The sequence below is a fragment of the Phasianus colchicus genome, chromosome 1 (assembly GCF_987193195.1).
Source record: "Phasianus colchicus chromosome 1, bPhaCol1.hap1.1, whole genome shotgun sequence".
Taxonomy (NCBI): domain Eukaryota; kingdom Metazoa; phylum Chordata; class Aves; order Galliformes; family Phasianidae; genus Phasianus; species Phasianus colchicus.
In genome coordinates, this window is record NC_143436.1 from 96678632 (window position 1) to 96700662 (window position 22031).

General features: G+C 36.1%; 1 pseudogene; it reads right to left on the minus strand.

Moving 5' to 3' along the window:
- Positions 1-231: 231 nt before the first annotated feature.
- Positions 232-20045, minus strand: LOC149919886 (uncharacterized; annotated as a pseudogene).
- Positions 20046-22031: the final 1986 nt, after the last annotated feature.

A 22031-nucleotide genomic window follows, 5' to 3' on the forward strand; every position in this document is an offset into this window, starting at 1 on the left:
TCCTATACTTGATGCAGCAGGGAATGTGGCCACTGAGGACAAGGAGAAGGCTGAGGTCCGCAATGCCTTCTTTACATCTGCTTTTAATAGCCAGACCAGTTATCCTCTGGGCATTTTATGCCCTGATTTGGAAGTCTGGGACGCTACTCAAAAAACACCCACAGCGATTCAGGTGGAGACAGAGAGCACCTCCTCCATCTGGACTGTCATAAGTCCATGGGACCAGATAGCCTACATCCTCAGCCTGACCTGAGTGCCGGGGAAAGTAATGGAGCAAATCATCTTGGATGAGATTGCACGGCATGTGTGTGGTGTCCAGGGAATCAGGCCCAGCCAGCACGGGTTCATGAAAGGCAGGTCGTGTTTGACCAACCTATCTCCTTCTATCACTGGGTGACCAGACTGGTAGATGAGGGAAAGGCTGTTGATGTAGTCTACCTAGACTTCAGCAAAGCCTTTGACACGGTCTCTCACAGGCTTCTTCTGGGGAAACTGGCTGCCTGTGGCCTGGACAGGTATATACTCCTTTGGGTAAGAAACTGGCTAGAGGGCTATGCCCAGTGGGTAGTGGTTAATGGAGTTAAGTCCAGCTGGCAACGTGTTTCAAGTGGTGTCCCCCAGGGATCGGTACTGGGGCCTATCTTGTTTGATGACCTAGACGAGGGGATTGAGTGTACCCTCAGTAAGTTTGCAGATGACACCAAGTTGGGAGGTGGTGTGGATCTGCCTGAGGGTAGGGAAGCCCTTCAGAGGGATTTAGATAAGCTGGATCGCCGGGCTGAGGTGAATGGGATGAGGTTCAACAAGGCTGGGTCCTGCACTTTGGCCACAATAACCCCATGCAGCGTTATAGGCTTGGGGACGAGTGGCTGGATGACTGTGAAGAGGAAAAGGACCTGGGGGTGTTGATTGATGCTCGGCTGAACACGAGCCAACAGTGTGCCCAGGTGGCCAAGAGAGCCAGTGCCATCCTGGCCTGCATTAGAAATAGTGTGGCCAGCAGGAGCAGGGAGGTAATCATGCTCCTGAACTCAGCACTGGTGAGGCTGCACCTCAAGCACTGTGTTCAGGTTTGGGCCCCTCACTACAGAAAAGACACTGAGGCCCTGGAACATGTCCAGAGAAGGGCAACGAAACTGGTGAGGAGTCTGGAGCACAAGTCTTATGAGGAGCGGCTGAGGGAGCTGGGATTGTTTAGTCTGGAGAAGAGGAGGCTCAGGGGAGATCTCGTTGCACTCTACAACTTCTGGAAAGGAAGTTGTGGTGAGGAGGGGTTTGGCCTCTTCTCCCAGGCAACAGACAGGACCCAGGGAAATGGCCACAAGTTGTATCAGAGGAGGTTTAGGTTAGACATGGGGAAAAACTTTTTCACTCAGAGAGTGGTCAGGCACTGGAATGGCCTGCCCAGGGAGGTGATGGAGTCGCCGTCCTGGCAGTGTTCAAGAGGCGCCTGGATGAGGAGCTGCGAGATATGGTTTAGTCCTTGTGGTAGCAGTGGTAATATGAAGACTGTTGGGCTAAATGATCTTATAGGTCATTTCCAACCTTGTGATTCTATGTTCTATGATTCTATTTTCACATAGAACTAGAATAATAAGTTATTCCTTAGTTGCCATTCCAAATACAACATATAAATACAATGGATATGTTCTTTACCATTTCTTCCAGGAGCAGGCTGTTGTTGTTCTTGGTATTTCTCAAAGTGCTGATCTCAGGTCTTAGTCAAGCTCTTACTCTCTCTTCATTCCAGAAATTAAGATGTTTTGCATCATAAGCACAAGTACAGAAAAGATTCTTCTGAGATCTACGAGGTCTCAACTGCTTTAAAGAAGGACATAATTTAAACTACTAATACATTAATTAACTATTTTTTTTTATATATATATTTTGCAGTCCTGCATCTGAAAGATCAAGGAACTTGGCTGCATTCAGCTTAATGCATTCTTTAACAGTGAACTATTTTCTATTCTTCCTATTCCTTCTGGATCCCAGCCAATGTACTACACAGAATTCATTATTTTAAGGACTTCTAATGATACAGACTAAGTGGTCCCAAAAGATGAAACTGTTTGTGTAGTTTTCATTGATTTTGGCAAAAAAAAATTCAGTCTGGGATCTCATTTGCTTTACATTAAATTGTGGGAAATATCTCATTCTGGATTTTTCAGACCTGTTTGAAGACTGCATGAACACATAACTGTTGAAAAACAAAACAAACAGACAAAAAAGAAGAAATGAAGGAAAACCAATGTATTTTAATCTTTCCACCAGATTCTCTATTTCATCATAATCACATATGATTGTCCAACATTTGTATCAGGTTTAATCTCGGTAAAATTTCTAGCATCAGATTAGGAAGATTTAATCAATTCCTAACTATAACTTTAAAATAGTTCTTAGAGTACCCATCCTATATCTTTTCTTTATTGAACATCCTGTTTCTTTTCAGAGAGCACTGTGAAGTTTGTGGAATCTTTATTTATCAGTTAAAAGTTTAGTGACTGACACCTTAGATTTAACAAGTGTCTCCTAGGAGTGAAAGAATCCCTGACAGGGAAATTCTGCTGATGTTTGATGGGAAAAAAAAAAAAAAAAAAAAAAAAGGGAAATGGACAGAAGAAACCAAGAATCTAACATGTAGGCTTGCATATTATGTTATTAATTATTAGGGCATATTATGTTATTAATTATTAAGGCATATTATGTTATTAATTAAGGTTAATTAAGGCATTAACTATTTTTTCCCTCATCTTTTAATTATTTCTGGGTTTGCTAGTCACCAAAGAATCATAGCTTTGGATTGCAAAAGTCATGGACTGAAATAAAATGAGGCCAGCAGAATAAATTACTTTGAGAAGAAAAAAAAAACACATTTTAATGACATGTTTGTCCTTATAGAAAGCAGAAATAACTGAGGAAGCTTTTTGGCAGAATATTGTAGAGTTATTTGGTCAGTAGGTGAACTGGGAGCAGTTAGGCAAAAGAATTAGCTAAAAGGTGATGGGTATCTCAGTGGATGCAGCAATGATTAGGTCTTAAAAACAGTTCAAAAACTAAACAGAACAAAATTCATAGAATCCTAGAATGATTTGGGTTGGAAGGGACATTTAAGATCATCTACTTCCCACCCCTGCTATTGGCAGGAACACTTCCCACTAGACCAGGTTGCTCAAAGCCCCATCCAGCTTGGACCTGAATGCTTCCATGGAGGGGGCATCCACAACCTCTCGGGGAACCTGTTCCAGTGTCTCACCACCATCACAGTAAAGAATTTCTTCCTAATATCTAGTCCAAATCTGCTAAAGAAAAAAATATCTTCAAAAGAAGAAATACCACAGTACATTTTTCTCCTTTTTTGCCTTTTCCTCTTTCCTTTCTCCTGTCAGAGCAATGCTGTTGTGTAAATCATTTAGGATCACTAGTTAATTGAGGAATTGCAGCTAACAAGCACCTATAATTTCTTTCTTAGTGGCACCTAGAATTTGAACATCACGTATGTTGCTACCAGTCACGTGGTAAAAGAACCTATACGTATGATATTCCATATTTAATGTATATATGTATGTATAACTTAAATGAACAAACAAGCTGTCTCCTTTCCATTGACTTGATTCTGTGTATGACAGAAGCTCACGCTACATGAAGGGCTTTTTTTGTTATGTATGTAGACACATATGCACTCTGTGTGTATGTCCAGATGTAATCCTGCAAGCTCCTTCTTAGCTGCAACACATGAAAACTCCTCAAGTTCTTGATCTGCTTTTCTGGGCAACTTGATATAGCTGAAAAAGTTTAGTGCCAGACTTGCAAATTGCTAAAAATTCACTGATAAGTTTGAAGCTCCAAGATATTATCATATAGCTTATGAAAAATCAGTCTACACACTGAGAAGAAGCTTTGAGTTCTTGGTTTGTTGTGTTTTGTTTTCCAAAACCTTCCAGATAAGTGTTATTTTGAATGACATTTTTTGCAGGCTTTTATTCCATAACATTTCTAAGGCATCGTTAGTGTGAGAAAAACATAATGACATAGAAAATGACAGTCTAAATGTTATAGGTGAATCTCATACAATGCAAGGAATGCAAGGAGTTGAAAAACCAATAACTTGTAGCTGCTGCTGTTCAAAATTGTCTAATTATGTTTAATAGGATAACTAGGGTCAAAATCTTCCTCTGACAATCCTTGAAAATACATGAGAATTAATTCAAAAAGCATTAGTTTTAAGACTCTGAGCTAGTGGAATCCTTTTAGCAGGTGAGGAAAAAATATGAGTTATCAGAAAAAAAAAAAAACAAATACTTCTTCATTTATATATATATTCTTAAAAGGATGTTAAATTAGTGGGGTATGTCTGGAAATCTAGCTTTATGGATTAAGATGATGCTGGTGCTGGTGATAGGGCTGAAATCAAAACACCGAAATATTTTTTCCTGAGCAGCTCTTATTATTTTTCCTCCAGTATATTCATAGAGGAAATCTATACTGATGCTAGGGTCAAACCGCAGCCAGCCTTAAACACTCAGCCACATCTTAGGATGTCTTCATCATGCCATAGCCAGATGGCAGTGGAGTAGGAGGTTCTTGTGTACTCAGCGGGATCTTTCTCAGTATAGAACTTTTCAATAGTTCATTTTTGCTTTTCAAGTGGTATCTCTATTTATAGCTCCTAAAGAAACTAAGATGTAAGAGAAGGCACCAAAGGGCTGGATAACAGAAACGGAAATCCAGGATTGCAGCCAATGGACTTCTGTTCTGAAAGACTGTGAGTAAATTTCAACTATCCTGCAGGAAGAGTGGAAGGGGGATTAGAAAGCACTTTGGCCAAAATCCATAGGTGGAAGTTTAGCACAGATTTATAATTGAATTGGCAGCCTGTAAACAGTGTCCTGGCTTACTGAGCTAAAATAGAAACTGTCAGTGTGTAAGGATCCTAGAGCAGTTACGTACCTGTGTACATGCACTCCAACTTCAATGTTAAATAGTGCTCTTATTTCTAGTATCAATAACCATATCATGGTTCAACTTGGTGCAGAACTTTTTGTGTGAATTATTTCCCTGTAACAAACAGAGAATGAACTTATCCTGTGGCTACTAAACCAAATATAGACTTGTTTAGTTATACCAATTTCTTCAAATACAGTAAGCTTCTGCATTATACTTTTTTCTTCTCAGTTCATTCGCCCCCCATAGGCAAATCCAGATTTGTTTTTCAATAAATATGTACCAGAAAGTAGGTCCTACACACACATATTCAGAGATAAGAAAGCAAAGCATATTTTTAAAATAGTGTAGTTTTCCTTAGTGAAAGAGATCTCTAATGAATAAATGGTTAAATGGTATTCCTATTTATAAGTCACGCATTAGTGAATGTGATTACTGTAAATCAAAAGTGCAAACACACATTTACAACGTGAGTTTATACAATATAATATCTAAGATAACAATAACCTTTCATTTGATATTTTGAAGGCAGTTTTGTTTTACATATGGCTCTGCCACCCTTTTTAGGATATTGTCTTCTGATTTCATATGATATGACATACTGGTTGTTATTAATTGCTGAGTAGTTAGAATATGCCATAGAGGAATGAATGAATAGCATAATTCAACAGATTGATAATTTATTTTTTAAAAATAAAAAGAGTAAGGAAGCCTTATATTTGCTGTGTAAAGTCTTCTTGAGCAAAATAAAATATTCAGAAAGATTTCTGCTCTGTTTAAAAAAAAATTTGTAGTCCTTTTGTTTATTTTAGGAAAACATTGTTGTGGGGATGCTAACTTTCTGTCAAATATTTATTCTTTACAGTGATAAATCTTTGTCTATTTTTAATAGTTCTAAGTGTAAATGTATTAAATTTGATTTGCCTTTTTCCTTTTTTTTTTTTCAAAACCAATACATTTTGTATATAAAGCTATTAATTGTAATTATATTCAGCTATTTTTCTCACATATAAGATAATTCTGAAATAATAATCGCATAAGTGCAGAATCATGCTTTGACCAAAAGAAGAAATTTAGCTTTGATTATACAATGCTCATTTAATTAAAAAAAAGTATGCATCTGCTTTTTAGTATTGACTTTCATTTGTTATTTCATCTGAGAGGCTTTTGTATGGAAATTAGATTTCCCTTTCTAGTTGAACAAATGCTAATAAAAGCATTCTCCAATCACTTGCTGAAGTTTTAACTGAAGTTGTTTTGATTATTTTTGCATCCCAAATGACGTTTTTCCCTGCAAGTACCCCAGCATACAAGGTTACTGGATTGAATATTTCCAAACAAAGCTAATAACAAATGTTTGTGGAAACTGTGTTTATCTTTTTCTTCAGCAGAAATCATTGAAGAGTGTGATTAGTCAGGGAACACGTGTACTGCATAGGTACAACTCAAATGAACACATCCAATTTCATTTTGATATCAAATAATTCCAGTGGCCACCTTCTATGCAAATTAAGAGATATAATGATTTTAAGAGGAAAAGCAGGAAAGTGTGAACTGTTTTACATTTGCTGTGAAATACTGCAGACCTTCAATGTTAAAATCATATACAAAATATACATTCATCATTATGCATTCAGTTGAAACTGAACTTCAAATTGCTTTACTAAAAAGGGAAAACCAAATGGATGTGAAAGAGAAAAGCTTTGTTATGAACTGGGACCAAACATGATAAAAGGTATTGTAAATAATGCTGCATAGAGGATGTAAATAGTACTTTTTTCTATGTGAGTTTTTAATGCTTGCTTTGTACAAATACTGTCCTTTGAGAACTTTGGCAGGAGATGGATGGGGAAAGAAAATGTTTCAGGTAGTCATGTGTTGGATGTCTATTTTAAACTAAGAAGATACAATAGTCTATGATATCAATTTTTGCAACCTATAACTTGCAGTTACTTATCTTTAGAAACAAGATATTTCTAAAATGGAAATATTCCACCAATTGGTGAAAACCTGAAAATTTGCGTATGTTTTGAAATAGGCACCTATGCTCTTGTTTATAAAAGGTTTTCTCAATGTAAATGGAGGCATGTATTGGGAGTTAGTTTTCTTTACTGTCTTTCCTTCTCTGTGAACTGAAATGCCTTGGCCTCTCACCTCCCCTCCACTCCCATGAACTGGTACATAGAGAGCATCAGGCTCGGGCTGACAGTGCATGTGCTCAAAGTATCACTACTACAAGAAGACAAGCTCTTTGACATGTGCACAGTGAGCTGACAAGAGCTTGGCTATATCCCCTGCTGTGATCCCAAAGTCAAAGCCCATACCTGATCACCTCTCTGTAGTTGTCAGGTGATTTTTAAACTCAAACATAAAATATAACTTAGACACAGAACCTGACTTAGAAGCTACTAATTTGCCAGCAAAATTTGCAGCTATAAGATTAACGGTCCCCTAAAATGCTTAAGAATTCCCTATAAATGGATTTATTTTTTTAAAGCTATCCTACCATTTGCAAGATTATTGCAGATGTCTTACACAATAGTGAGACAGGAAACACTTTTCCGCCCTATATTTTTCCCTGAAAAATGTTTCTAATGCATCTTGTTCAAAAATGAAACCAGACACCATATCTTCTTATTTCAAATTCAATGGTCCAAGCAGAACAGCTGTATAGGTATGCTGTACTGCACAGAATAGAACTGCTGGGAAGGTGGCAACTCATCCCAGCTTCTTCCCACTTTCCCAAACTTGGACTTGTGCTGTGCCACCAGTTTTATCAGGCTGTGTTTTGAAGGGCCAGCACAGGTTTGGGAAATAGTTCTCAATTCCTTTCCTTGGCTGAAAGGAGTTCAATTTACAATTCCCAGTGTAGTTAAGCTGACCTGGGTCACAGATGCTCTTGTTTCTTCCTTCTGTAGCTGTTTCACTTTTCATGGAGTACTTAACATTTCAGTGAACCAGTGACTTAGAAAGAGAAAGAGCACAAGTGAGTGCAGGCATGAGAATGAAGGTGTGGTTACCTTATGTTTGTGATCTGATTTGAGGAATGTTTTTTTTTTTTTTTTTTTTTTTCCAAAGAATGATTCTTAACATTTCCCATAAAGGTAGATTGCCATTATTCCCAAATGTTGGAAGATTACTAGGAATATCCTAATTGTTAAAGATGTCTTAGCTGCAGTAGGAAAGGCAACTGAATAAATTACATAATCTGAGCAAAGTATAATTTTACTAGATTAAACAATATATCCTACTTTAGCTTTTGAACTAGGTTAAAAGAAAACAAATGTTTAATGTGATAAATGAGCCAAATCTTTGAATATTTAAGCATATTTAAGTTCACCTGTAAATATAGAAGTGAATAATTTTTCCTTTTGATTAACTAATTACTTCCTCTATACTTGCTAGATATTAGGAAAGTGACAGTGCTGCAGTTGTTAGTGCTGTGAAATGGGATCTAAAACTTTTTTGTTAAATATGTCACTGAAATGTCTTATGTTTCCCTCCACTTATGCAAGTCAACTATCTGAGGACTTAGGATTTGAATAAGTGCTAAGTCATCTGAGAAGTATTTCTGAAGGGTGCAGATACCTTACTGCTGTCTGGCATTTTGCTTCCTCAGACTGTTTCAAAATGCAGTAGGATCATTTGGAAGTTGAACTTCAAACTCTTTCTCTTGCAGATTGCATAATTCTCAATTTTATGTGCAATTCTGATGTTGAGCCTTGGGAAAACATTCTTCCAAAGCCAAATGAAACTACTACCAACAACACAAATGCTTTTCATGAATGAACATCTAATGATCGAACCCAGTGGAATTATTCCTATGAAAAAAAAAAGAAAGGAGTTGAGTACCTGAACTCTGAAGTAATAACACACTATAGTGATGACTTCACCCTCCTTTATATTCAAGGAAATGTTATTCCTATCTATTGTTCTGTGGGGAGAAAAATATTCTCTTATAATAGTCTGACCCTCTTTTGAGCTGTCTATACCTTTTGGATATTTAAAGTGTTTTCGAACTTCTCTATTGTTCTGCTTCTTAAATTCTTCCCAGCTGGAGACAAATAATTGTTTTAAATCAAAAACTTCTTTTGTTTACTTTTAATTTGTGCTAGTAGTCCTGTAAAGTGACTGTGAATATTTTGTTAATTGTTCAGGGGAGTGATTTGTTAGATTGCAATATTAAATGTTATTTTCCCTGCAATAGCTGTTAGGCTCCTAGGATAGTACGCCAAGTGGAGATGCTGGGTCTTTTTTTTTTAGCATCTCAGCTATGATGGTCCCCCTGCATGGTTTTTAGAAGTACTATAAAATAGAGTAGAATAGTAACATTTAAAATTATGCCTATGACAGATTAATTTTACACTTTGAATTACTGCTATTTATTGTCAGTGCATAGTCATTCCAACATCAGTTCTTCATTCTACCATAAAAGAATGCCTCAGTGTAGCTCTAAACACCTATACAAGTGAAATGTTGTCTTTCTTTTTTCAGTGTTTGCTTTTTAGCTTCTCACATTCTCCTAGTTTACATGTTCCATAGCCTCTGCAGTGTCTTTACCTTATTTGTTCAAGTTTGGCCCTAACCAGTAGGATGGGATATTTTTACAAACTATATATTTCAAATCCCTCAATGGCAGTGTTCTCATTTTTATGTATTCACTGTACTGATGAGGTATTTGCAATCATAGAAAAACAAATAAATGACATACAATATACAGCTATTTGTTTGCTCTTCGGCTAGTTACAGAGAAACAGCTTGTACTAGAAAAATAAAATATGTAACTTCGAATAACTGCAGTATGCCAAGCTGGAGGTGTTACAGTTTACTGAATTTTGTTCCTGTTGCTGAATGCTGTAGCAAAGGTTTTCACTCAGCAACCATTGTACTTCCTAATTGCCATCTGTGGAGAAGTTCTTTTAAAAAACTGCTTTGGACCAATGTTCTATATTTTATAATCCATTTCAGTTGGTAGTGCATAACTTGTCATTTCAGGAAAAGTTAGGTGAAATTTCTTTTTTATGTGTTTTTGAGCAATTATATATATGTTATATAGTACATATTTTTTTTAATCTAAGACTACAAATAAACATTACAAAACATTTTCCATCATCCAAGTCAGTACCTTCAGAGATTCCAAGAAGCAGTTTCCAGATCATAGCAGTTAGTCTTAGTACACAGTCAGACGGAAGCTTGTAGTCAATTGCCCCCTTCTCATTTTATTTTCCTTCCTATTGCTTTCTTTGTTCTTATCCCTTCAGATTGCTCCCCATCTTTTTGCCATTCATTCCTTGTCTGGAATTCTGACTAATTTTGATACAAATGTAAAAATGAGCAATGTCTTTATGCTGCGTATGTTTTAATTGAAGTTTCATTCTTGTTATTTATAAATTTTTCTGTGCCCACAATATTAGCCTTCAGATTCACAATTATGAGATTTCTAAAATGAGGTAAGTGAAATTATTATATACTGTTTCTGAGAAAATGAACCAAAACTAGAGCATGTGACAGGCAGGAAAGGCAGATATTCATCTCATGTAAGTTCTTGCTCTTCAGATTGTTTTGAAAACCAGATCACTGGCATCTGCTGTGCAGGTAAACAGGACCAACAAGCACATTCTTGTTAGAGAAAGATAAGACAAATTCTGCACTTCACAAGCATAAGGCAACAAAATTATTTTGAGAATGCACAGAGCAAATGCATGGTGAATATTAAGCTGACATGAGGTAACACATTAAGCAGACAATAAAGACAGAGGATTCAAACAAATACATTTTAAAAATAAAACAAGGAAAAAAACAAGACTGCAAAAATGAACTTCAGAGAAAATTAATTTGGAGAGAGTAAGCAGGGGTTGAGAGAAAGACCACAGAGGGTGGTGGTAAAAGCAATTCCAGTGCTAAACTGCTTTTTGCTTTTATTATTATTATTATTATTATTATTTATTTTCTGTTTAGATATGTAACTTGTCTTCTGCCATATAAAATTAACCCACTACACTCACTGCTAAGCACCAGTAAGTTTCCCCTTGTTCCTCTCTTCACCACTGTATTTGGCTCTTCTTTTTCTGTTAATTTCTGAAAGATGTCTCTAGTTTATCAGCTTTTTTTTTTTTTGCTGATGTTATTTGTCTTTTTTCTTTTTTTACAATGGGAATCTGAAAAATGTGGCTATTTCTGAAAATATCGTTGTGAGGTGAGAGGGAGTCATAGTCAGCTGTCTTGATTAGTTCTAACAAGACTTGTCTTTGACAACACAAATTTCAATATAAATATGAAAATATGGCTAGTTTGACATTGTTTATTGTTTTTGTTGTTGTTGTTTTCTTTTGTTTGTTTGTTTGTTTTCTGTTCACACTGCCTGCAGCAACTTATCCCTTTCTCCTAACAAAGGAATGAAGACAGGTAACACTGAACTTCTCAAACAAGCTGCCTGTCAAGTGACTGTCTCCACTAACACAGTAAACAATCAAACACGTGTTACGGAACTGGCATCCAAATAACCAGACAAGCTGTCCCTATTGACAATTGCTCCTGCCTCAGCATATGTATTGTCTTCTTGGATTATCCCATATGCAGCTGCTTCAGCTCTGATGCCATGTCATCATTTTTCTTGCTCCAACAGTTTCTCTTCGACAACTGAACTCCATCCTTCATATATTGCATCTCAATGTCTTTGCTGGAACAAACCCTTCAGCTGCCTATTGTTCTTCCCCTACTAAAACAATGTAAGCAATATCTTCCAGAGATGCCAAAGTGTTGTAACATATAATTGTAATTATTTTTCAAAACTCACTTTAAAAAAATGTACATGAAACAGCAATATAATGATGCTCTTCAATACAGAATAGTAGGGAATGCAGGTAAATTGATTTATTCTTAAGAACCTTAAAAATATAGCCTGGGTCACTATGCTTGAACATATGGCTTTTGAAGAACAATACGTGAAGCAGGAACACACTCAGGATTTAGAAAGTTAAGAATAGCAATAGTAATATCCTTAAAAATACTTTAGTAAAATCATATCAGAATAGAATATTTCAGCATCCAGATCAACTGCTACACTTGCAATTTATGTGGAAAATTGACTTTCTTTTGATTCAGATTTCTCTGTAAAACTATCACAGTTTCAGCTGCGACATAACTATTTTCTTCACAGTGTCCAATATAATGCTATGTTTTGGCTTTATGAGAAAAAACAATGTTGATAACACATTGATATTTTAGTTGTTGCTGAGAAGTGCTGTACAGAGCCAAGGACATTTCAGCTCCTCAGTTTTTCATATTGTCCAGCCAGTGAGGGAACTGAGGAGGCACTAGGGGCTGGGAGGGGACAAAACCAGGGAAGCTGACCTAAACTGACCAAAGGAGTATTCCATATTATATGACATCATGTGAAAAAGTTATGAAACTGAGGGGAATTGTTTGGGGTGGCAGCTGCTGCTCAAGGACTGACAAAGCATCTGTTTTTGGCTAGTGAACAATTACTTTGTGCATCACTTGTTTTGTAAATAGATAGATATGTAATCATTATCATTACTGTTCTCTTCCTTTTCTGTTTTAGTAAATAGGTTTTATTGTTGTTGTTGTTGTTATCTCAACCTAAATATTCTACTTTTTTTTTTTTTTTTTTTTTCTTTTTTTTTTTCAATTCTCTCCTTCATTCCAGTGGGACAGGAGGGAGGGAGTGAAAGGCTGTGTGATGTCTAGCTGCTTGCTGGGCTAAACCACAACAAAAACTCATCATTTCTTTATGCTGTTAGGGCCAATATGTGAAGTTGAGGATTTCAGGATTTCCCAAAATGACTATAGGTGTGATTTTAACTCTTGTCTACAAATAGTGCAAGTCTGAAATACTTCCAGTCTGCCCTCTGGCCAGTCTGTCATGCAGTCTTTCATAGGTGAAATTCTTCTCAAAATCAGAAGTCATTTATATATATATATATATATATATATATATATATATATATTTAATGTTAACAAAATAGTATTATCTCTTATCCAGTAAGAGATTTAATCACACAGTTATTGATGGTTTCAGGATTTATGTACATATGCCCAAAGCTGAGCTGTAGATGAGTTTCAAAGAGCTAACTACACACTTGACTGCGTGTCGATACATTTTTAATGTTAACATTCCCCAATCATGAAAACAAAGTTTTCCCTCATCTCCTTCCTTTCAGAGGTATTCTCAAGACATACCTAAGGAATCATGTAGTATACATAACCTAAGGAAATGGGTACACAGTTCTGTCCCTGACTTCTCTGCCAGACGGACTTTGGATGGAAGCATCTTTGCATCTTTGTTCCCACTGTCAAGATACTTCTAGTGTTTTTATTAAAATAAAAACAGTTTCTTACAGAATGAAGACTTGCTGGTTATGATGCTAGAAACAAAACAAAAGCAAATACTTTACTGAAACACTAGGAAAAAAAATCAAAGATTATGCCTTTGAAATTGTACTCAGAAAGATTTCTATGTTGCATTAAATGGATTATATTATAAAAGCTTCTAGTTTCTGGGGGGGGGGGGAAGTTTAAATTCCTAACTTGTTGAATGAAACATCACAGGATAACAATTGGTAAGCACTCTAAGCTCAAAGAATTATAGTAAACAGTGTTACATCTGTCTGTCAGTCTGTCACTAGTGAGGTTCCACAGGCTCTCTTTTAGGGCTGGTCCTATGCAATGTTTTCATCAATTACTTGTATATAAGGTTTGAAGATATGATAAGTAATTTTGCAGACAACACTAAACTAGAAGGATCTGCTGATTCACTTAAGGACAGAGAGGTCTTGCAAAGAGATCTTGTCAAGCATTACAATAGCACTGTCACATCTTAAGTATGGTAACTATGTACCTTATTGAGATGCATATCTGGCTTTGCAACTTTCTTTCTTTATCCAAAATAATGGTAAGACAAATTCTGTATTCGATTTTTCCATTTTTTATCCTTTTTTTTTTTTTTTTTAAATCCTATGTGTAAAAGTAAGTTGATCAAAACAGGATTAGAACCTGATTCCACAAAGAACCTTTTTCCTATTAAAATAATAATAATTAGTTCTAAAGCCTGATTTCCAGAAATGAGAAGCTTAGAAAATTAGGTATACATGGATATTTCAGAGACATTAAGGGCCGAGTCTTTTTTCTCTCTGCATCAAAACTTATGTTTATACTTATTTTGTATGATTCCACCCATTGTTCTTGTTTCCTCTCAGCCCATGGTTTGTTCAGAGTACAAGCTGACTGTTCTTGTTCCTCTAAATTGTGAGTGTGTTTCTATTTTGTCATACTGAAATCATCTGCAGTGATACGTGATGTTCTGAGATGTAGAATGTGTCTGGTCTTCCATTTTTATTTAATGTAGAGCTCTGTTTCCACTACAGTGTGACAGTGATCACTGTAATAGTCAGCTTACCTGGAAGTCTCTCTAAAGTGATATATGACTTCTAAAAGAGTTATCATTTTGGAGGGAATTTTAAATCTGCCAGCAAACTGAAGTATTATTGCAATAATTTCTCAGGTATTCAGATAAATAAACCATTAAAATGATCAGAGGAAGTAAAATGACAGATTTCCAGGTGTTCTATGCAGGAGACAAATATCCGTTCAGGAAAAAAAAAAAAAAAAAAAAAAAAAAAAAAAAAAAAAAAAAAGGTAAAATTAGGAATCTTAGAAATCTAGGCTGACTGACTTGGGCTTTTGCCAGAGACTCATTGATGTTTTCCTTTAAGATCAGTAACAAATTCACATGTTTTCACTACAAGCTCCTGTAATAATTTTCATCTTCAGGCAGCATAGTACAAGCATAGTATATAATACTGTGATGCTTTGTTCTTGATCAAAATATCACCAGTTTCAAACTGACATTTTTTTTTATATCCATTTAATAAAACAGATAAATAGAAAAATGGACAGATGGTTCACTTTTTTTTTTTTTTTTTTTTTCTTCTCTCTGAGTTTCAGCTCTAATCCCAAAACAGCAAGGTCTCCAAACTGACTGCCCAAGGAGTAGTCCTACTGACTAAAACGTGTTTTAAATTAAAGTACTTCTCTCTGTATTTGGGACTAGATTTAATTCATTAAATAGCTGGCCTAATTTATAAAAACTATACTCTGTGAATTTTTCAGCAATATGTATGTATATATTTTGCTTCCTTGCAAGGTGTGTATTAATGTAACTAACACTGTTAAGCCTAAGTGGTTTCTATATTCATAGATCTCAAAGTTCAGTTTCTTTGGTTATGGGAGCTTAACTTGTGCATGAAGTAACTTTATATCATTCAGTAAAGGTGTCTTCAAATGGAATGGTCATTAGAAAATGTTTGTTACTTTGTGAATAACATGTTTGTCTTTTTGAAACACTATCAAGGGATTACAAGAAACGCACTTTTTCTGTGGTATGTGAATGGGACTGTGCAAGTAAAAAAATAAATAATAATAATAAAAAGAATGCGTGTCTTTATAGTGAGCAAAGTTTGGTATGTTTGAAATCGCCAGAAATTTCCATAGCTTTAAAGTTTTGTCCATTAAAGCAGGCAAAGAAGGGGCACAAAATGCTTTGGTTAATTTACTTTTTATGTTGAGATTATGCCACTGAGAAAATACTTGCACAGATCATTCTGCTCTACAATTAAAATACAGAAATCAAATGCTTCATTTTTATAAATATTAAGCACATTAATCTGAACACTCCATTTCAGCAAAACAGTATTTCATAAAAAGGAAAGGGAAGGGAAGGGAAGGGAAGGGAAGGGAAGGGAAGGGAAGGGAAGGGAAGGGAAGGGAAGGGAAGGGAAGGGAAGGGAAGGGAAGGGAAGGGAAGGGAAGGGAAGGGAAGGGAAGGGAAGGGAAGGGAAGGGAAGGGAAGGGAAGGGAAGGGAAGGGAAGGGAAGGGAAGGGAAGGGAAGGGAAGGGAAGGGAAGGGAAGGGAAGGGAAGGGAAGGGAAGGGAAGGGAAGGGAAGGGAAGAGAAGAGAAGAGAAGAGAAGAGAAGAGAAGAGAAGAGAAGAGAAGAGAAGAGAAGAGAAGAGAAGAGAAGAGAAGAGAAGAGAAGAGAAGAGAAGAGAAGAGAAGAGAAGAGAAGAGAGGGAAAGGGAAAGGAATATTCCGGAAAAAAAGAAAAGAACAAATTCATATTTTTTAAGTTGGATGTGAGAGAGCTTAAAAAAAAAAAAAAAAAAAAAAAAAAAGATGTAGCAGCATGCTGAAAATTTGGAGGCAGAAAGAGAAATACACAAGAAATAAATTCGATGTGTTATGTGCTCCCAGTGTTTTCTTCATTAATTTTCAATCTCAAAAATTCTGCCTGGAGCATTGCAGCTCCTACCATGTAAAGCAGCAGTCCAGTCTCTTAGGCTATGTTTGTACTACCATTGCAGCAGAATTTTTGTGAGCCCTGGTGTCTATCATCATGTAGATAGGGAGAGAACTGAGAGGTTAGGATTTGCCTATGTCATCGAACACTAATATGAGAAAATAGATGAACACACAGATTTTAATTTATTTTTAAATCTTACTGGCAGGAAACACCCTTTCCTTACATCTGATAACTTCACCCTCATTTGAGTTTATCATGGTGACTGAATTACTCAATTTTCTAAAATTAAGGACTGTCTAATAAAGCAGGCACAAGAGGAATGTAATATTCTAATTCTTAATATTTTCTGATTCTATAAAAATCTTATCTGTTCTTCACTCTAAAAGGGAAACCCAAGGAAAGGATCTGACTCATCATTTCTGGCCTTACATTGAAGAGATTTTTAGTGCAAATGCAGGTATGAATGGGACCATTTGAATGACTGTGGAAACACCAGAAAAGAACACTGGGAGAAAGGGTACAGGAATTGAAAGCATTTTTGTCAGTAGGTTATAGAGACCTGGCACATTTCCATGCAGCTTCTCAGTACCCCTGGGATTAGCATGATAGCCTGTTCAAAAGACTCCAGCCATCAGGAGGCAGTGATAAGAAGGTGAGAACATGACTGAAGCTTTATGATGCCCCAGTAAGGAATAAAACAGTGAACAGATGACAAAGACTCCTTGAAATGGGATGTGCTAGAGAGGTGAAACTTCCTAATCACTGCTAGCTCTGAGTGAGTATAAAAGACATTCAAAGCCAGAAATGATCATCAACCTCAAGAGGCATATGAAAATATGGCAGCCACCATCTCTCCTCTGAAGCCTAGCTGCCAGGATCAGTTGGAAATATGTCCACTGGTGTGAGAGACTGTGAGTAAGAATACTTTTCTTTTAAAATTTTTTAAATCTTTTCAATTCCAGAGTTGCATCTGGAACCTTCCCATCTTTCCTGTTTACAACAATGTGACTCACTTGTGAGATGTTGAAGGCCAATTTGGAATCCTCAACAACCTCTTCCTTCTGACCCCAAAGTTGTTGTTGACAAACCTAGCAGAAAGAAGGACAAAATTAGAGAAAGAAGGAAAAAAAGCAAATATGTATGAATTCATCTGGTATGGTAAAGCCTTCTAGTTCCCACAGGATTCAGTAATAGTATTTGTATTTTATTCATAGGATACTTAGTATAAAATCATCAAATGGCACTGGAGCAGAGAATGAAAATCAAGTATCTTCAATTTTGTGGTGAATCTATTTTCCATAGATCTTCTGGCCCAAAGATACACTCTATCTATTTTGCAAAAACAACAGCAAGAGAATGTGTCTCTTCTATGAAGTTTGGAGTGGCAGAATCAGTAAGGCTTTTGCAAGTTGGAAATAGGGGGCTGAGATGGCTCAGTCAAGACAGAAAAATGAAACCACATTTCGCATATGAAGGTTGAGTATTGTGAAAAAGTGAATTAAGAAGGGGACCTAATGAAACATTATTTCTTTAGACAGATTTTAACTAAAAACAAAGTTATTTGCTGGGTTGTGGAATAAAAGCTTGGCAGACTTTCTATGAGCAACAGTCTCAGATTGATGAAATCTTAATGCTTGAGAGAAACAACACATAACTTTCACTTTTCACAGGGTTACTTATAACTTAAAATGCCAGCTCTGGGTGCTGGCAATGCTGACTGGACTGGAACCTTGAAATCCAAAACTTCCAGTTAAGTGCAAGAGTGCACTTAAGAAATAAGAACTCATTATTCAGCAGATCCTCTATCTCCATATATTCAGTTGCAGCTGCTCATGCTTGAGAGAAAAGTGATTTTAAGGTTTTTTTTTTTGCTCTTTTTTTTTCTTTTCTTTTTTTTTTTTTTTTTTTCCTTGCTTCTCCTTTCTTCCAAGACAGTGCCAAAGCTGAATTCTGTTCTAACTTGTGTACTGTATAGTGTTTCTAGTTACATTCTTCTGGCCACATTAGAGATGAGCTTAACAGCAACTGAGGGGAGGTTGATCCCACTCCCTTGGGATTTTTCCTTCATGTAATGACTGAAATCAGTCTTGCTTCAGATTCTGAATAGAGAAATTTGCAGGATTTGATTGAAAGGCAACTTTAGCTTTAATAATGGTATTTTTTACACAGATCCAATTTGCCTCCCAGTGCATTTCACATAAATGCTGAAAAACAAAATGATTTTTTAATGTAGAAAAGTTTCAAATGAAAAATTTACTTAAAAGACCGTTCTAAATAAGCTGTCAAAATCCCTACCCCTTTTTCAGCTAGACAAACAAGACCTCAAATGAGAGTTCCAACTCATCCCTTCCTAGGCTTCAAATGAATTTGCTCTACAGCAATCAATAATCCAATTTACATCTCAGCCAACACCTTTTATGTCTACAGCTTTCCATCAGGTTTGAATTTATTTTAGTCCTGTTTCTTCCGAGATTGTTCCTGCCACACTTGGTGTCCCAGGATGACCAACAGGCTGCCAAGGGGGGAAGTGGGACCTTACGACTAGGCAAGGCTTGTGCTCCAGCTGGTGGGTTGGACTGAAAAAGAAGCCCTACCAACCACCTGGTGCTTAGTTCTGCTCAGCAGATTTTGTAGATCTGTTTACACTCTGCTCAGCTGTAATTGACAGTTCTGTCATCACTTCATTGCCATCTTGGGTGTATTGTTATAGTTGAATACATACTATAGATTAGGAAGAATCCTTGCTCATCGCAGCTGTCTTTTTTTCCTATTCTTCAGTTCTTGTTCCTTTTCCCTACACTTCTAGTAATGTAAGTCATGCTGCTTATATTGCATATGCATTGACAGATTTCTTGACTGACATGCAAATTAATTCAGAGGAAGAGAAAAAGAACATTTTTGTTCCTGACACTTCTTTATTTTTATCTTTGCATGCCATCTTTGACAGGCTTTAAAGTCTTATTCATATTAAAAGAGTAACTTTAAATAAAGAGCAATTTGTTATACCAGAAGTGTGTTACTATTGCATCTTGCTATAAAATTTCCTCAAGCCTATGCTAAGAAAAGCTTCTTAGAATGATCTGACTCTGACACTAAACCAGATGTCTGTAGTTCCAGTAAATACATCCTTTTTTTTTTTTTTTTTTTTTTTTTTTTAATTTATTTTAATCTACTCGAGGAAGATATTTTAAAAACCATGGATATTTTTGTTCAGTGCCCTTTACTATACTCCTTCAGGATTACAAAGGCAGAGCTCTGAGAAATGTCTGCAGTTTATAAATTTGAATAGGATTTTCTCAGAAAGGGCCGTTACTAAGAGCAGAAAACTCATTCCCATTAACTAAAAACAATGGCAAGCAGACACATTGTCACAGTCTCAGTAATGATTTAGTGGTTGATGTGTAAGACTTTTGCATTTAAAACCCTAATTATTGACTCTCAAATAATTGTTTCAGATTTTAATTTATTTAGTCCTACTCATGTTCTGACAATTTAACATTCTTCATGAAAACAAAGGGTTTATTTGTTTTCTCTTTTTTATATTTACTTACATCAGAATTAAAATTACCTCTCTCCTACCTTCCCCAGAACTAAAGCCTCTGGAATAATTCTATGAATTATTAGGAAGTAGCAAAGCAATTTTATATAGAGAAAATTGCCTTCATGTTTATATTAGGTGATATTTTGAAAAAATACTCACAATTCTCAAGTAGATCACTAACCTCAATTTTTCCTCTTTTGTAGAGAAGTGTTGAATTTCCTTTTCTCATTTCCCGTTGGGTCATGGTCAACTCTGAGTCCAATGTTACCCACTTACTACCCAAGATTCTCCATGGTATTCAGGGTTTTTTTGTTGTATGTGTAAGTGATTTTCAGGGATGAAAACACTGTCTATTGACTGGAGTGTTATGTTTGTGAGGAAAAGAGAGATCACTGGCAGTAAAAGAATACATGAGAATGGGATACTGGGTACGGAAGAAATGGAAATGTCATTCAGAGAGGAGCAGTGAGAAAGAAAAAATGTGGAAGATTAATTCTAGTTCTTTATTATCACTGCTCTTGCTTTTCTCCACTTTTCCCAAAACCATTTCCTTCTAAGAAAGAGTACTTCCTAATACAGAAATACATCATACTCATTTTGGCAGGAGGCTTTCTCTTTGTAGTAAAATTTTTAGAATAACGTGACTTGCTGCAAAATACTCTTATTATTTGATTTGTTTTCCTTCTTCTCTTAGCACAAGTTTTTCAGCTCTTTGTGTTTTCTCAGCTAGTGTCTCACATTTTGCTAAAAGCTCTGTTAGTTAGCATGTATGATGCCCTTACCCAGAGAGGAAAACCAGTATAAATAGTATGAAGCATGAGTTTTCATTACCACTGGTATACCATAGAATTATTTGCACTTCACAGGCTTTTTTGTGTTTGATTTGTGTTCCTGAAAAAAATAAATAATTAAAATATATATATATTTAAAAAAAAAAAAAAAAGAAAAGAAAAGAAAAGAAAGAAATAAAGAAAGAGGGAAGAGGAGCAGCTTTGGAAAATGCAGCCATTCTGGAGCCAACAACAAAACTTTCCTGAGGTCATGGAGATGGAGATTGAATTTTAGAGTACATATGTCAGAAGATGCAAGATATAAGAAATGAGAAACTGGGCAGAATACTGGCTGTGGGTAGTGATTAATCACTGAGCAACTACTTTATTAGTGGCTTATATGGCATGATAAAGTCCTGAAAGCCAAGAATATTAATTTAAATCTCCTCGATTGCTTACTGATAAATAAGTGATTTAGAGTGATCTTGCAGTGACAGTTCCTGGCATCTGCAATGAGCGCTTTCTACTTTTTAACATTGTTTCAATTTTAGAGGAGCTACCTGGACTACTTCTGACTGAGTTCTCTCTGATACTGTTACTGTAATTTCAAGTAAAGCTCCAGATACCACTGCAGTTATGCCAAGCATGTTAAGAATTATTTGAAGCTGAAACAAGGTAGCAGTTCTACAAAGTTTTGGGATAAAATGTCACTGAGTCTGTGAGCAGCGCGTGGATTAGTTAGCTTGTTTGTTTGAAAGTTGTTGTTGTTGTTGTTGTTTGTTTTTTTTTGTTTGTTTTTTGTTGTTTTTGTTTGTTTGTTTTCCATAAATCTTTAATTTATCACAAACCTTCCTCCACCTCAAAATATTTATTTCTGTATTATTCATGAGAAAGTTACTTGCTATGAGAAAGTTACTTGCTATGGAGAGATCATAATTTCAATGGAGTGACTGACTTCTCCCCTCCTAGCATGAGCCTATAGTTCTTTAGTTATCTTATTTCCCAAGTCCACGGTACTGGATATCTTTTAAACACTTTGATAAAGACTTGCACCTTTCTCTTTCTTGTCATCTTCTGGGTAACTTCTCTTGAGTTTCCTAGGCCATTTTGGAAAGTCTGGGGAGAGGAAATGTTGCTGTTGTCTGGTGATCTTCTTCTGGGAGAAGCTTTAACGAATGTATCACATCTGAAGCAGAGGTAACCATTCAAGCTGCTGTCTGAACATGGGCTTTTTTTCCCCGCTGAGATCAGCTGTGCAACCCAGCTGCCACTGATTTCAATCTGCATTGCACTGGGACCCAAGTTACTTCTTCAAGCACACTGCTAAGGGGATGAAGAGGTGATTCCACCCTGGAAATTGTTTCATACCAAAGTTTCTGAAGCACATGCTGATCATTTTCTTCCTTGAATGTACATTCTGACTGAATCCTTGGAAAAACCACAAACTATTAGGCCATTTT